This window comes from Lissotriton helveticus, chromosome 7 (genome assembly GCF_964261635.1).
Source record: "Lissotriton helveticus chromosome 7, aLisHel1.1, whole genome shotgun sequence".
Taxonomy (NCBI): domain Eukaryota; kingdom Metazoa; phylum Chordata; class Amphibia; order Caudata; family Salamandridae; genus Lissotriton; species Lissotriton helveticus.
In genome coordinates, this window is record NC_136068.1 from 295,478,663 (window position 1) to 295,493,164 (window position 14,502).

A 14,502-nucleotide genomic window follows, 5' to 3' on the forward strand; every position below is an offset into this window, starting at 1 on the left:
TTTAAACACACTTATTTTAATTGAAAAGGTAATATTTCATATCCAACAGTAATTTGCAGTCAAAAGATTAAATGTTAAAATTTCATCAGAATTGACCATTTTGGGAACGTTCGACAGCTCCGCGGTCATCGTTTTTTGTCCGAAAATTGATTTTTTGGACTTTACCAAAAATGATTCAAAATGTCAATTGGATCGTGCCTTGTGTTGAATAACCAGTTTTTAAAACCTCACAGTGACCAAAATTGCAATTTTTACAGAGTTTTGCTTACTCAGAAGCTTCAATTTTGACCAATTTCAGGCACAGAAATGACTTTAAACACACTTATTTTAGTTGAAAAGGTAATAATTCACATCCAACAGTAATTTGCAGTCAAAAGATTAAATGTTAAAATGTAATCAGAATTGACCATTTTGGGAACGTTCGACAGCTCCGCGGTCATCGTTTTTCGTCCGAAAATTGATTTCTTGGACTTTACCAAAAATGATTCAAAATGTCAATTGGATCGTGCCTCATGTTGAATAACCACTTTTTAAACCCTCACAGTAACCAAAATTGCCATTTTTACAGAGTTTTGCTTACTCAGAAGCTTCAATTTTGACCAATTTCAGGCACAGAAATGACTTTAAACACACTTATTTTAGTTGAAAAGGTAATAATTCACATCCAACAGTAATTTGCAGTCAAAAGATTAAATGTTAAAATTTCATCAGAATTGACCATTTTGGGAACGTTCGACAGCTCCGCGGTCATCGTTTTTCGTCCGAAAATTGATTTCTTGGACTTTACAAAAAATGATTCAAAATGTCAATTGGATCGTGCCTCATGTTGAATAACCACTTTTTAAACCCTCACAGTGACCAAAATTGCCATTTTTACAGAGTTTTGCTTACTCAGAAGCTTCAATTTTGACCAATTTCAGGCAGAGAAATGACTTTAAACACACTTATTTTAGTTGAAAAGGTAATAATTCACATCCAACAGTAATTTGCAGTCAAAAGATTAAATGTTAAAATTTCATCAGGATTGACCATTTTGGGAACGTTCGACAGCTCCGCGGTCATCGTTTTTCGTCCGAAAATTGATTTTTTGGACTTTACCAAAAATGATTCAAAATGTCAATTGGATCGTGCCTCATGTTGAATAACCACTTTTTAAAACCTCACAGTGACCAAAATTGCCATTTTTACAGAGTTTTGCTTAGTCAGAAGCTTCAATTTTGACCAATTTCAGGCAGAGAAATGACTTTAAACACACTTCTTTTAATTGAAAAGGTAATAATTCATATCCAACAGTAATTTGCAGTCAAAAGATTAAATGTTAAAATTTCATCAGAATTGACCATTTTGGGAACGTTCGACAGCTCCGCGGTCATCGTTTTTTGTCCGAAAATGGATTTTTTGGACTTTACCAAAAATGATTCAAAATGTCAATTAGATCGTGCCTTGTGTTGAATAACCAGTTTTTAAACCCTCACAGTGACCAAAATTGCCATTTTTACAGAGTTTTGCTTACTCAGAAGCTTCAATTTTGACCAATTTCAGGCAGAGAAATGACTTTAAACACACTTATTTTAGTTGAAAAGGTAATAATTCACATCCAACAGTAATTTGCAGTCAAAAGATTAAATGTTAAAATTTCATCAGAATTGACCATTTTGGGAACGTTCGACAGCTCCGCGGTCATCGTTTTTCGTCCGAAAATTGATTTTTTGGACTTTACCAAAAATGATTCAAAATGTCAATTGGATCGTGCCTCATGTTGAATAACCACTTTTTAAACCCTCACAGTGACCAAAATTGCCATTTTTACAGAGTTTTGCTTACTCAGAAGCTTCAATTTTGACCAATTTCAGGCAGAGAAATGACTTTAAACACACTTATTTTAGTTGAAAAGATAATAATTCACATCCAACAGTAATTTGCAGTCAAAAGATTAAATGTTAAAATTTCATCAGAATTGACCATTTTGGGAACGTTCGACAGCTCCGCGGTCATCGTTTTTCGTCCGAAAATTGATTTTTTGGACTTTACCAAAAATGATTCAAAATGTCAATTGGATCGTGCCTCATGTTGAATAACCACTTTTTAAAACCTCACAGTGACCAAAATTGCCATTTTTACAGAGTTTTGCTTACTCAGAAGCTTCAATTTTGACCAATTTCAGGCAGAGAAATGACTTTAAACACACTTATTTTAGTTGAAAAGGTAATAATTCACATCCAACAGTAATTTGCAGTCAAAAGATTAAATGTTAAAATTTCATCAGAATTGACCATTTTGGGAACGTTCGACAGCTCCGCGGTCATCGTTTTTCGTCCGAAAATTGATTTTTTGGACTTTACCAAAAATGATTCAAAATGTCAATTGGATCGTGCCTCATGTTGAATAACCACTTTTTAAACCCTCACAGTGACCAAAATTGCCATTTTTACAGAGTTTTGCTTACTCAGAAGCTTCAATTTTGACCAATTTCAGGCAGAGAAATGACTTTAAACACACTTATTTTAGTTGAAAAGATAATAATTCACATCCAACAGTAATTTGCAGTCAAAAGATTAAATGTTAAAATTTCATCAGAATTGACCATTTTGGGAACGTTCGACAGCTCCGCGGTCATCGTTTTTCGTCCGAAAATTGATTTTTTGGACTTTACCAAAAATTATTCAAAATGTCAATTGGATCGTGCCTCATGTTGAATAACCACTTTTTAAACCCTCACAGTGACCAAAATTGCCATTTTTACAGAGTTTTGCTTACTCAGAAGCTTCAATTTTGACCAATTTCAGGCAGATAAATGACTTTAAACACACTTATTTTAGTTGAAAAGGTAATAATTCACATCTAACAGTCATTTGCAGTCAAAAGATTAAATGTTAACATTTAATCAGAATTGACCATTTTGGGAACGTTCGACAGCTCCGCGGTCATCGTTTTTCGTCCGAAAATTGATTTTTTGGACTTTACCAAAAATGATTCAAAATGTCAATTGGATCGTGCCTCATGTTGAATAACCACTTTTTAAACCCTCACAGTGACCAAAATTGCCATTTTTACAGAGTTTTGCTTACTCAGAAGCTTCAATTTTGACCAATTTCAGGCACAGAAATGACTTTAAACACACTTATTTTAGTTGAAAAGGTAATAATTCACATCCAACAGTAATTTGCAGTCAAAAGATTAAATGTTAAAATTTAATCAGAATTGACCATTTTGGGAACGTTCGACAGCTCCGCGGTCATCGTTTTTCGTCCGAAAATTGATTTTTTGGACTTTACCAAAAATGATTCAAAATGTCAATTGGATCGTGCCTCATGTTGAATAACCACTTTTTAAACCCTCACAGTGACCAAAATTGCCATTTTTACAGAGTTTTGCTTACTCAGAAGCTTCAATTTTGACCAATTTCAAGCAGAGAAATGACTTTAAACACACTTATTTTAGTTGAAAAAGTAATAATTCACATCCAACAGTAATTTGCAGTCAAAAGATTAAATGTTAAAATTTCATCAGAATTGACCATTTTGGGAACGTTCGACAGCTCCGCGGTCATCGTTTTTCGTCCGAAAATTGATTTTTTGGACTTTACCAAAAATGATTCAAAATGTCAATTGGATCGTGCCTCATGTTGAATAACCACTTTTTAAACCCTCACAGTGACCAAAATTGCCATTTTTACAGAGTTTTGCTTACTCAGAAGCTTCAATTTTGACCAATTTCAGGCAGAGAAATGACTTTAAACACACTTATTTTAGTTGAAAAGATAATAATTCACATCCAACAGTAATTTGCAGTCAAAAGATTAAATGTTAAAATTTCATCAGAATTGACCATTTTGGGAACGTTCGACAGCTCCGCGGTCATCGTTTTTTGTCCGAAAATTGATTTTTTGGACTTTACCAAAAATGATTCAAAATGTCAATTGGATCGTGCCTTGTGTTGAATAACCAGTTTTTAAAACCTCACAGTGACCAAAATTGCCATTTTTACAGAGTTTTGCTTACTCAGAAGCTTCAATTTTGACCAATTTCAGGCAGAGAAATGACTTTAAACACACTTATTTTAGTTGAAAAGGTAATAATTCACATCCAACAGTAATTTGCAGTCAAAAGATTAAATGTTAAAATTTCATCAGGATTGACCATTTTGGGAACGTTCGACAGCTCCGCGGTCATCGTTTTTCGTCCGAAAATTGATTTTTTTGACTTTACCAAAAATGATTCAAAATGTCAATTGGATCGTGCCTCATGTTGAATAACCAGTTTTTAAAACCTCACAGTGACCAAAATTGCCATTTTTACAGAGTTTTGCTTACTGAGAAGCTTCAATTTTGACCAATTTCAGGCAGAGAAATGACTTTAAACACACTTCTTTTAATTGAAAAGGTAATAATTCATATCCAACAGTAATTTGCAGTCAAAAGATTAAATGTTAAAATTTCATCAGAATTGACCATTTTGGGAACGTTCGACAGCTCCGCGGTCATCGTTTTTTGTCCGAAAATGGATTTTTTGGACTTTACCAAAAATGATTCAAAATGTCAATTAGATCGTGCCTTGTGTTGAATAACCAGTTTTTAAACCCTCACAGTGACCAAAATTGCCATTTTTACAGAGTTTTGCTTACTCAGAAGCTTCAATTTTGACCAATTTCAGGCAGAGAAATGACTTTAAACACACTTATTTTAGTTGAAAAGGTAATAATTCACATCCAACAGTAATTTGCAGTCAAAAGATTAAATGTTAAAATTTCATCAGAATTGACCATTTTGGGAACGTTCGACAGCTCCGCGGTCATCGTTTTTCGTCCGAAAATTGATTTTTTGGACTTTACCAAAAATGATTCAAAATGTCAATTGGATCGTGCCTCATGTTGAATAACCACTTTTTAAACCCTCACAGTGACCAAAATTGCCATTTTTACAGAGTTTTGCTTACTCAGAAGCTTCAATTTTGACCAATTTCAGGCAGAGAAATGACTTTAAACACACTTATTTTAGTTGAAAAGATAATAATTCACATCCAACAGTAATTTGCAGTCAAAAGATTAAATGTTAAAATTTCATCAGAATTGACCATTTTGGGAACGTTCGACAGCTCCGCGGTCATCGTTTTTCGTCCGAAAATTGATTTTTTGGACTTTACCAAAAATGATTCAAAATGTCAATTGGATCGTGCCTCATGTTGAATAACCACTTTTTAAAACCTCACAGTGACCAAAATTGCCATTTTTACAGAGTTTTGCTTACTCAGAAGCTTCAATTTTGACCAATTTCAGGCACAGAAATGACTTTAAACACACTTATTTTAGTTGAAAAGGTAATAATTCACATCCAACAGTAATTTGCAGTCAAAAGATTAAATGTTAAAATTTCATCAGAATTGACCATTTTGGGAACGTTCGACAGCTCCGCGGTCATCGTTTTTCGTCCGAAAATTGATTTTTTGGACTTTACCAAAAATTATTCAAAATGTCAATTGGATCGTGCCTCATGTTGAATAACCACTTTTTAAACCCTCACAGTGACCAAAATTGCCATTTTTACAGAGTTTTGCTTACTCAGAAGCTTCAATTTTGACCAATTTCAGGCAGATAAATGACTTTAAACACACTTATTTTAGTTGAAAAGGTAATAATTCACATCTAACAGTAATTTGCAGTCAAAAGATTAAATGTTAACATTTAATCAGAATTGACCATTTTGGGAACGTTCGACAGCTCCGCGGTCATCGTTTTTCGTCCGAAAATTGATTTTTTGGACTTTACCAAAAATGATTCAATATGTCAATTGGATCGTGCCTCATGTTGAATAACCACTTTTTAAACCCTCACAGTGACCAAAATTGCCATTTTTACAGAGTTTTGCTTACTCAGAAGCTTCAATTTTGACCAATTTCAGGCAGAGAAATGACTTTAAACACACTTATTTTAATTGAAAAGGTAATAATTCATATCCAACAGTAATTTGCAGTCAAAAGATTAAATGTTAAAATTTCATCAGAATTGACCATTTTGGGAACGTTCGACAGCTCCGCGATCATCGTTTTTTGTCCGAAAATGGATTTTTTGGACTTTACCAAAAATGATTCAAAATGTCAATTGGATTGTGCCTTGTGTTGAATAACCAGTTTTTAAAACCTCACAGTGACCAAAATTGCCATTTTTACAGAGTTTTCCTTACTCAGAAGCTTCAATTTTAACCAATTTCAGGCACAGAAATGACTTTAAACACACTTATTTTAGTTGAAAAGGTAATAATTCACATCCAACAGTAATTTGCAGTCAAAAGATTAAATGTTAAAATTTAATCAGAATTGACCATTTTGGGAACGTTCGACAGCTCCGCGGTCATCGTTTTTCGTCCGAAAATTGATTTTTTGGGCTTTACCAAAAATGATTCAAAATGTCAATTGGATCGTGCCTCATGTTGAATAACCACTTTTTAAACCCTCACAGTGACCAAAATTGCCATTTTTACAGAGTTTTGCTTACTCAGAAGCTTCAATTTTGACCAATTTCAGGCAGAGAAATGACTTTAAACACACTTATTTTAATTGAAAAGGTAATAATTCATATCCAACAGTAATTTGCAGTCAAAAGATTAAATGTTAAAATTTCATCAGAATTGACCATTTTGGGAACGTTCGACAGCTCCGCGGTCATCGTTTTTTGTCCGAAAATTGATTTTTTGGACTTTACCAAAAATGATTCAAAATGTCAATTGGATCGTGCCTTGTGTTGAATAACCAGTTTTTAAAACCTCACAGTGACCAAAATTGCCATTTTTACAGAGTTTTGCTTACTCAGAAGCTTCAATTTTGACCAATTTCAGGCACAGAAATGACTTTAAACACACTTATTTTAGTTGAAAAGGTAATAATTCACATCCAACAGTAATTTGCAGTCAAAAGATTAAATGTTACAATTTAATCAGAATTGACCATTTTGGGGACGTTCGACAGCTCCGCGGTCATCGTTTTTTGTCCGAAAATGAATTTTTTGGACTTTACCAAAAATGATTCAAAATGTCAATTGGATCGTGCCTTGTGTTGAATAACCAGTTTTTAAACCCTCACAGTGACCAAAATTGCCATTTTTACAGAGTTTTGCTTACTCAAAAGCTTCAATTTTGACCAATTTCAGGCACAGAAATGACTTTAAACACACTTATTTTAGTTGAAAAGGTAATAATTCACATCCAACAGTAATTTGCAGTCAAAAGATTAAATGTTAAAATTTAATCAGAATTGACCATTTTGGGAACGTTCGACAGCTCCGCGGTCATCGTTTTTCGTCCGAAAATTGATTTTTTGGACTTTACCAAAAATGATTCAAAATGTCAATTGGATCGTGCCTCATGTTGAATAACCACTTTTTAAACCCTCACAGTGACCAAAATTGCCATTTTTACAGAGTTTTGCTTACTCAGAAGCTTCAATTTTGACCAATTTCAGGCAGAGAAATGACTTTAAACACACTTATTTTAATTGAAAAGGTAATAATTCATATCCAACAGTAATTTGCAGTCAAAAGATTAAATGTTAAAATTTCATCAGAATTGACCATTTTGGGAACGTTCGACAGCTCCGCGGTCATCGTTTTTCGTTCGAAAATTGATTTTTTGGACCTTACCAAAAATGATTCAAAATGTCAATTGGATCGTGCCTCGTGTTGAATAACCACTTTTTAAACCCTCACAGTGACCAAAATTGCCATTTTTAAAGAGTTTTGCTTACTCAGAAGCTTCAATTTTGACCAATTTCAGGCAGAGAAATGACTTTAAACACACTTATTTTAGTTGAAAAGATAATAATTCACATCCAACAGTAATTTGCAGTCAAAAGATTAAATGTTAAAATTTCATCAGAATTGACCATTTTGGGAACGTTCGACAGCTCCGCGGTCATCGTTTTTCGTCCGAAAATTGATTTTTTGGACTTTACCAAAAATGATTCAAAATGTCAATTGGATCGTGCCTCATGTTGAATAACCACTTTTTAAAACCTCACAGTGACCAAAATTGCCATTTTTACAGAGTTTTGCTTACTCAGAAGCTTCAATTTTGACCAATTTCAGGCAGAGAAATGACTTTAAACACACTTATTTTAATTGAAAAGGTAATATTTCATATCCAACAGTAATTTGCAGTCAAAAGATTAAATGTTAAAATTTCATCAGAATTGACCATTTTGGGAACGTTCGACAGCTCCGCGGTCATCGTTTTTTGTCCGAAAATTGATTTTTTGGACTTTACCAAAAATGATTCAAAATGTCAATTGGATCGTGCCTTGTGTTGAATAACCAGTTTTTAAAACCTCACAGTGACCAAAATTGCCATTTTTACAGAGTTTTGCTTACTCAGAAGCTTCAATTTTGACCAATTTCAGGCAGAGAAATGACTTTAAACACACTTATTTTAGTTGAAAAGGTAATAATTCACATCCAACAGTAATTTGCAGTCAAAAGATTAAATGTTAAAATTTCATCAGGATTGACCATTTTGGGAACGTTCGACAGCTCCGCGGTCATCGTTTTTCGTCCGAAAATTGATTTTTTGGACTTTACCAAAAATGATTCAAAATGTCAATTGGATCGTGCCTCATGTTGAATAACCACTTTTTAAAACCTCACAGTGACCAAAATTGCCATTTTTACAGAGTTTGGCTTACTGAGAAGCTTCAATTTTGACCAATTTCAGGCAGAGAAATGACTTTAAACACACTTCTTTTAATTGAAAAGGTAATAATTCATATCCAACAGTAATTTGCAGTCAAAAGATTAAATGTTAAAATTTCATCAGAATTGACCATTTTGGGAACGTTCGACAGCTCCGCGGTCATCGTTTTTTGTCCGAAAATGGATTTTTTGGACTTTACCAAAAATGATTCAAAATGTCAATTAGATCGTGCCTTGTGTTGAATAACCAGTTTTTAAACCCTCACAGTGACCAAAATTGCCATTTTTACAGAGTTTTGCTTACTCAGAAGCTTCAATTTTGACCAATTTCAGGCAGAGAAATGACTTTAAATACACTTATTTTAGTTGAAAAGGTAATAATTCACATCCAACAGTAATTTGCAGTCAAAAGATTAAATGTTAAAATTTCATCAGAATTGACCATTTTGGGAACGTTCGACAGCTCCGCGGTCATCGTCTTTCGTCCGAAAATTGATTTTTTGGACTTTACCAAAAATGATTCAAAATGTCAATTGGATCGTGCCTCATGTTGAATAACCACTTTTTAAACCCTCACAGTGACCAAAATTGCCATTTTTACAGAGTTTTGCTTACTCAGAAGCTTCAATTTTGACCAATTTCAGGCAGAGAAATGACTTTAAACACACTTATTTTAGTTGAAAAGATAATAATTCACATCCAACAGTAATTTGCAGTCAAAAGATTAAATGTTAAAATTTCATCAGAATTGACCATTTTGGGAACGTTCGACAGCTCCGCGGTCATCGTTTTTCGTCCGAAAATTGATTTTTTGGACTTTACCAAAAATGATTCAAAATGTCAATTGGATCGTGCCTCATGTTGAATAACCACTTTTTAAAACCTCACAGTGACCAAAATTGCCATTTTTACAGAGTTTTGCTTACTCAGAAGCTTCAATTTTGACCAATTTCAGGCACAGAAATGACTTTAAACACACTTATTTTAGTTGAAAAGGTAATAATTCACATCCAACAGTAATTTGCAGTCAAAAGATTAAATGTTAAAATTTCATCAGAATTGACCATTTTGGGAACGTTCGACAGCTCCGCGGTCATCGTTTTTCGTCCGAAAATTGATTTTTTGGACTTTACCAAAAATTATTCAAAATGTCAATTGGATCGTGCCTCATGTTGAATAACCACTTTTTAAACCCTCACAGTGACCAAAATTGCCATTTTTACAGAGTTTTGCTTACTCAGAAGCTTCAATTTTGACCAATTTCAGGCAGATAAATGACTTTAAACACACTTATTTTAGTTGAAAAGGTAATAATTCACATCTAACAGTAATTTGCAGTCAAAAGATTAAATGTTAACATTTAATCAGAATTGACCATTTTGGGAACGTTCGACAGCTCCGCGGTCATCGTTTTTCGTCCGAAAATTGATTTTTTGGACTTTACCAAAAATGATTCAAAATGTCAATTGGATCGTGCCTCATGTTGAATAACCACTTTTTAAACCCTCACAGTGACCAAAATTGCCATTTTTACAGAGTTTTGCTTACTCAGAAGCTTCAATTTTGACCAATTTCAGGCAGAGAAATGACTTTAAACACACTTATTTTAATTGAAAAGGTAATAATTCATATCCAACAGTAATTTGCAGTCAAAAGATTAAATGTTAAAATTTCATCAGAATTGACCATTTTGGGAACGTTCGACAGCTCCGCGATCATCGTTTTTTGTCCGAAAATGGATTTTTTTGGACTTTACCAAAAATGATTCAAAATGTCAATTGGATCGTGCCTTGTGTTGAACAACCAGTTTTTAAACCCTCACAGTGACCAAAATTGCCATTTTTACAGAGTTTTGCTTACTCAGAAGCTTCAATTTTGACCAATTTCAGGCACAGAAATGACTTTAAATGCACTTATTTTAGTTGAAAAGGTAATAATTCACATCCAACAGTAATTTGCAGTCAAAAGATTAAATGTTAAAATTTAATCAGAATTGACCATTTTGGGAACGTTCGACAGCTCCGCGGTCATCGTTTTTCGTCTGAAAATAGATTTTTTGGACTTTACCAAAAATGATTCAAAATGTCAATTGGATCGTGCCTCATGTTGAATAACCACTTTTTAAACCCTCACAGCGACCAAAATTGCCATTTTTACAGAGTTTTGCTTCAATTTTGACCAATTTCAAGCAGAGAAATGACTTTAAACACACTTATTTTAGTTGAAAAAGTAATAATTCACATCCAACAGTAATTTGCAGTCAAAAGATTAAATGTTAAAATTTCATCAGAATTGACCATTTTGGGAACGTTCGACAGCTCCGCGGTCATCGTTTGTCGTCCGAAAATTGATTTTTTGGACTTTACCAAAAATGATTCAAAATGTCAATTGGATCGTGCCTCATGTTGAATAACCACTTTTTAAACCCTCACAGTGACCAAAATTGCCATTTTTACAGAGTTTTGATTACTCAGAAGCTTCAATTTTGACCAATTTCAGGCAGAGAAATGACTTTAAACACACTTATTTTAATTGAAAAGGTAATAATTCATATCCAACAGTAATTTGCAGTCAAAAGATTAAATGTTAAAATTTCATCAGAATTGACCATTTTGGGAACGTTCGACAGCTCCGCGGTCATCGTTTTTTGTCCGAAAATTGATTTTTTGGACTTTACCAAAAATGATTCAAAATGTCAATTGGATCGTGCCTTGTGTTGAATAACCAGTTTTTAAAACCTCACAGTGACCAAAATTGCCATTTTTACAGAGTTTTGCTTACTCAGAAGCTTCAATTTTGACCAATTTCAGGCACAGAAATGACTTTAAACACACTTATTTTAGTTGAAAAGGTAATAATTCACATCCAACAGTAATTTGCAGTCAAAAGATTAAATGTTAAAATGTAATCAGAATTGACCATTTTGGGAACGTTCGACAGCTCCGCGGTCATCGTTTTTCGTCCGAAAATTGATTTCTTGGACTTTACCAAAAATGATTCAAAATGTCAATTGGATCGTGCCTCATGTTGAATAACCACTTTTTAAACCCTCACAGTAACCAAAATTGCCATTTTTACAGAGTTTTGCTTACTCAGAAGCTTCAATTTTGACCAATTTCAGGCACAGAAATGACTTTAAACACACTTATTTTAGTTGAAAAGGTAATAATTCACATCCAACAGTAATTTGCAGTCAAAAGATTAAATGTTAAAATTTCATCAGAATTGACCATTTTGAGAACGTTCGACAGCTCCGCGGTCATCGTTTTTCGTCCGAAAATTGATTTTTTGGACTTTACCAAAAATGATTCAAAATGTCAATTGGATCGTGCCTCATGTTGAATAACCACTTTTAAACCCTCACAGTGACCAAAATTGCCATTTTTACAGAGTTTTGCTTACTCAGAAGCTTCAATTTTGACCAATTTCAGGCAGAGAAATGACTTTAAACACACTTATTTTAATTGAAAAGGTAATAATTCATATCCAACAGTAATTTGCAGTCAAAAGATTAAATGTTAACATTTCATCAGAATTGACCATTTTGGGAACATTCGACAGCTCCGCGGTCATCGTTTTTTGTCCGAAAATTGATTTTTTGGACTTTACCAAAAATGATTCAAAATGTCAATTGGATCGTGCCTTGTGTTGAATAACCAGTTTTTAAAACCTCACAGTGACCAAAATTGCCATTTTTACAGAGTTTTGCATACTCAGAAGCTTCAATTTTGACAAATTTCAGGCACAGAAATGACTTTAAACACACTTATTTTAGTTGAAAAGGTAATAATTCACATCCAACAGTAATTTGCAGTCAAAAGATTAAATGTTAAAATTTAATCAGAATTGACCATTTTGGGAACGTTCGACAGCTCCGCGGTCATTGTTTTTCGTCCGAAAATTGATTTCTTGGACTTTACCAAAAATGATTCAAAATGTCAATTGGATCGTGCCTCATGTTGAATAACCACTTTTTAAACCCTCACAGTGACCAAAATTGCCATTTTTACAGAGTTTTGCTTACTCAGAAGCTTCAATTTTGACCAATTTCAGGCAGAGAAATGACTTTAAACACACTTATTTTAGTTGAAAAGGTAATAATTCACATCCAACAGTAATTTGCAGTCAAAAGATTAAATGTTAAAATTTTATCAGGATTGACCATTTTGGGAACGTTCGACAGCTCCGCGGTCATCGTTTTTCGTCCGAAAATTGATTTTTTGGACTTTACCAAAAATGATTCAAAATGTCAATTGGATCGTGCCTCATGTTGAATAACCACTTTTTAAAACCTCACAGTGACCAAAATTGCCATTTTTACAGAGTTTTGCTTACTCAGAAGCTTCAATTTTGACCAATTTCAGGCAGAGAAATGACTTTAAACAAACTTCTTTTAATTGAAAAGGTAATAATTCATATCCAACAGTAATTTGCAGTCAAAAGATTAAATGTTAAAATTTCATCAGAATTGACCATTTTGGGAACGTTCGACAGCTCCGCGGTCATCGTTTTTTGTCCGAAAATTGATTTTTTGGACTTTACCAAAAATGATTCAAAATGTCAATTAGATCGTGCCTTGTGTTGAATAACCAGTTTTTAAACCCTCACAGTGACCAAAATTGCCATTTTTACAGAGTTTTGCTTACTCAGAAGCTTCAATTTTGACCAATTTCAGGCAGAGAAATGACTTTAAACACACTTATTTTAGTTGAAAAGGTAATAATTCACATCCAACAGTAATTTGCAGTCAAAAGATTAAATGTTAAAATTTCATCAGAATTGACCATTTTGGGAACGTTCGACAGCTCCGCGGTCATCGTTTTTCGTCCGAAAATTGATTTTTTGGACTTTACCAAAAATGATTCAAAATGTCAATTGGATCGTGCCTCATGTTGAATAACCACTTTTTAAACCCTCACAGTGACCAAAATTGCCATTTTTACAGAGTTTTGCTTACTCAGAAGCTTCAATTTTGACCAATTTCAGGCAGAGAAATGACTTTAAACACACTTATTTTAGTTGAAAAGATAATAATTCACATCCAACAGTAATTTGCAGTCAAAAGATTAAATGTTAAAATTTCATCAGAATTGACCATTTTGGGAACGTTCGACAGCTCCGCGGTCATCGTTTTTCGTCCGAAAATTGATTTTTTGGACTTTACCAAAAATGATTCAAAATGTCAATTGGATCGTGCCTCATGTTGAATAACCACTTTTTAAAACCTCACAGTGACCAAAATTGCCATTTTTACAGAGTTTTGCTTACTCAGAAGCTTCAATTTTGACCAATTTCAGGCAGAGAAATGACTTTAAACACACTTATTTTAATTGAAAAGGTAATAATTCATATCCAACAGTAATTTGCAGTCAAAAGATTAAATGTTAAAATTTCATCAGAATTGACCATTTTGGGAACGTTCGACAGCTCCGCGATCATCGTTTTTTGTCCGAAAATGGATTTTTTGGACTTTACCAAAAATGATTCAAAATGTCAATTGGATCGTGCCTTGTGTTGAACAACCAGTTTTTAAACCCTCACAGTGACCAAAATTGCCATTTTTACAGAGTTTTGCTTACTCAGAAGCTTCAATTTTGACCAATTTCAGGCACAGAAATGACTTTAAACACACTTATTTTAGTTGAAAAGGTAATAATTCACATCCAACAGTAATTTGCAGTCAAAAGATTAAATGTTAAAATTTAATCAGAATTGACCATTTTGGGAACGTTCGACAGCTCCGCGGTCATCGTTTTTCGTCTGAAAATTGATTTTTTGGACTTTACCAAAAATGATTCAAAATGTCAATTGGATCGTGCCTCATGTTGA